This window comes from Cibotium barometz, chromosome 42 (assembly GCF_041138505.1).
Source record: "Cibotium barometz isolate CiBa-2024 chromosome 42, ASM4113850v1, whole genome shotgun sequence".
NCBI classification, from domain to species: domain Eukaryota; kingdom Viridiplantae; phylum Streptophyta; class Polypodiopsida; order Cyatheales; family Cibotiaceae; genus Cibotium; species Cibotium barometz.
The window spans coordinates 44,128,837-44,132,770 of record NC_141087.1 but is presented as its reverse complement, the minus strand read 5'-3'; positions in this window follow the sequence as shown (position 1 = coordinate 44,132,770).

Genomic DNA, 3,934 nt, shown 5'->3' with positions numbered 1-3,934 from the left:
AATTAATGTAGCAGCTGCTCCATGAGTACATATCCATACTCATACACTAGAGAACATTTGCACTAAAGCCTCACCATTGACAACTTCCAGGTACATCTCTGCATGGGGGGCCATGGTGAGCGAAAGCTTGGTCAATGGTACAACCCATCGCTTGGCATTTTCCTTCAAATTACAAACCTCTCCAAAAGATGCCACCATCTTCACAAATCAATGATCTTCAATTCTTACTGAAGATATCTATATTAGCCTCGCAGTCGACATAATTCTTTCAATCCTCACCAACAAGTGGCTACTTCAACATAGAGCAGTTCAATAAGAGTCTATATGACTCAATTATTTTACTTCATGTAAATCTGCTTCATAAGAGCACTTAAATATACATAAAAACATATAAAGCACATGGGTAGAAGAAGACAGGAATAGGTCCTTCTCAACAACATTTGACAAGAATCTTGCCACACAAAGGGACATCATCAACGGCCAAATTCTTCAAATGATGAATGTCGCTTCAATGAATCAAATCAGGAACTGAGAATCACCATCTCGTTCTGATGTCTACGTTTCTCCGGATCCATCCCTCTCTTCTCTCCCATTATTAAAATCTCTTAGTGTCCCCATTAACAAAAATCACATGTAACCTTGCCGCGATGATTGCCAAAAGCAAATTGAGCCAAAAAAAGGGGCTGAACATCACTCAACATCAACGCCATCGACAAATCTTGTTCATTCTCCCCACACAAAGGTCTTCAACGCGATCACACGACTCGAGGACACGACTGCCACATCAGGAAGGGGGGATGTTAATCCAATTCTATGATTAACAAGAGCTATCACAATTATTTTACATCAAGGAGTCATGGTAGATACACCAAAGGGTCATACATTCAAGAGATGAAGCAATAGTGTCCAAAGCTACAACTTGGACGGGTGCCCGTAATGGTGTGACGGAGTATTTATGGTGACTCTCGCTTCAAGAGCGTGTGGTAGTAAGATAGGATGAAGTCCTAAGTGATGTACTTCATGGATATATTATGAGAGTAGCCATTGTAATAGCATTAGGCCTCTTATGAGCCTAAAGTGTCCGACCGGACATAGTTTAAGTGAGTGTGAACACTTGTGGCTATGTATATAAGTGAATATCTGTCATAATACAAGAGACTCTCCCATTGTGCAATTGAGTCTTGATCTTACTAATCCTCTTGCTGATCTCTCTATGCTAGTGTGTGTGTGTGAAGTGAGGTGAGAGGAGGGACGAGGACCTGTAGTGTAATGCGACGGTGTGACAATGCTCACGGGAGACGCGGTGGAATTGCTTCTCAAGGAGTTGTAGAGCTTGGAGACCTCAAGGGTTATGAGCTCGGCCATTGGAAAGATCCTCACAACACTTGTGGTTCACCAGATAATCTCTTTTTGGATGTGTTTCAAGGAGGGTTAGGGTGAGCGATAACAATAGTATGGGTCTTCTATGAGAAGCATAAGAATATGATGAAGTTATTGGTGAAAAAAGCATTATTTGGAAGGGTAGTGGGATTTGTTTTTGTTATTGAATTTTAAAAAGAGGCTTAGCACATGAACATATATTATTGATATTGAAAAGTGGATGTAAACCGACTAAGATTTCTCACTATGATATGTTGGTATATACTAAACTTCCTAATAAGGTTATGTTTCTTGAGTTGCACAACATAATCATTGTAATGTCCCTGGACTATGTGGGGAACTAAATATGCTCTCTCCTTTCATAGTTAATGGGAGTTGCAAACATCGTTGTCCTTGAAAGTTTTCTGAGACTAATATCGTTGATGAGAATGGGTATCTAACTTACATACAGCGAGTCGATGGTAGTTTCATCCAAGTAAAGGATCATAGATTGGATAGCAGGGATTTAATATTCACGTGATCACAAGATTTTTTGTGATAATAACACATGTGAACAAGTTATTCACATGTTCTCATGTTACCGTTCACAAAATAACAAGTCACTTGCCATTTGGGAACCCCTTAAAAGCTTGGCTACACATGGGAATAAGCTATTCACATGTTCTCATGTTACCATCTTCACATAATAGCAGGTCAGTGGCCACCTAAGAAGATTTTTATGCCCGACAAAGATAATTTTTTTAGGCCCTTGTGAAAGCTTTGTGAATATAACATGTGATCACAAGATTTTTTGTGTTATTAACATATGTTATTAACATGTTTACGTCAGTGAAATCCCTGGTGGATAGTCAATAGGTTGTGCCATATAACCCTTTTCTCTATATGAGATACAAAGCCCATATCCAATGATGCATCGGTATATATGAAGCATTGGATAGGACATTAAAAGACATTATGCAAAGTGATATAGTGTTTGGTGGGAAACTTATGCTCTTTGGTGGTGACTTCAAGCAAATCTTACCCGTTGTGGCAAAGGGATCACATGAGGATATTGTTGATGCAACGTTGTGCCGGTCATATATTTGGAGATATTATAAACACTCATCATGCTAAATAAAGTGCATCTTCATGTAGGATGGTGATTGAGAAGGAGAAAAAGTCAAAGTGACGCAAATTGTAATAAAAAATATTCTCAATACAAGTGAGAAAAGACTTTTAAAAAAGTCTTCTTTTTCGCTTCAACTATTTGTCTTCCTCAAAGAGACTCCCCTTCTTTTCAAGGATTTCTTTGGGTAGTTGTTTTCCCTTGTCTTCAGATAACTCTTTAGCCTCATCTTCTTTGGGTAGTTTGCCTCTATACCTTAATAGCTTTTGGTGTTGATAGCCTCCAAGAGCATGTTGTTTGCCCTTGTCTTCGGATAACTCTTTAGCCTCATCTTCTTTGGGTAGTTTGCCTCTATACCTTAATAGCTTTTGGTGTTGATAGCCTCCAAGAGCATGGGTATTCAAATCAAGAATTGCCTTCACATATGCCGCATAACACAAAAAATACCCTACCCTTGATGCCCATAGCCCTGGTGCATATTCAAAAATACGTATAGCTTCCTCCTTCTCTATTAGCATTATCTTTTCTATGTTGTGCTTTTTCTTTCCATATCCTAAGTATGCTGAGAGAACCTCTAAGTCCATCAATGGAATGCGTGGATCATATGAATATTTTGAGTGGTAAATGATCAGCACGCCTGGAGGTATCCTTGAAATATAGTGGCTGAGGGGGCTGAGTCTCTGCCAAACAAAAATTTGTTTACCTCCACCTCAACTGAGGAATCCATTAGCATCTCCTATCTCAAGCTGTAAATAAAGAAAAAATTTACTTAACAACAATAAAAATCTTAAAAAAAATGTTGTGTATTTATTCTTATAAATATCATTTTGTTCTCATCATCAACAAGTCAACTATTCTCCCACAAGTTAATTGAACCTTGTGGAGGCATCTCTTCTTTTGAGCATGGAATCCTTGGTTGCTCCCTTCCCATATATTAGAGATTCCCATGCTCTCTTGAATAGCTGAAAATTCTTCATGTGTGGGAAGAGTGTCTTCTTGTTCTTCAAACTTTCTTATGTACATTTCTATAGCCTTAGATACACCAATGAAATTGTCACCTATTGCTTTTGTATCAAAAGCACTAAAAATTCATCAGTGGCATTTGGATCTAAAAAATCTGATGCAACTTAACATCTGTAATTAAATCAATATAATAGTCCTCCCTTACATTCAACAGCTTTTGGATATCTTGTAGTAGTACAAAACTCTTATTATCCTTTAGTGGGAAGGATGGTAGGCATGGGAGAGGGATCTCCTTCTTTAAATTCTCTATAGAAACATCCTTACTCAAAGGCCACCCTCCCTGGCCCTCATATAGTCCCTCCTAACCATGCTTGGGATCCCAACCCAAGCACCATCCATGGCTGAAAAACTTCTATAATATCTCCCATTTCTCTTCTCAAGAAACAATAAGGGCACACGAAAGCAACCTCTCCATTTTATGTGTTG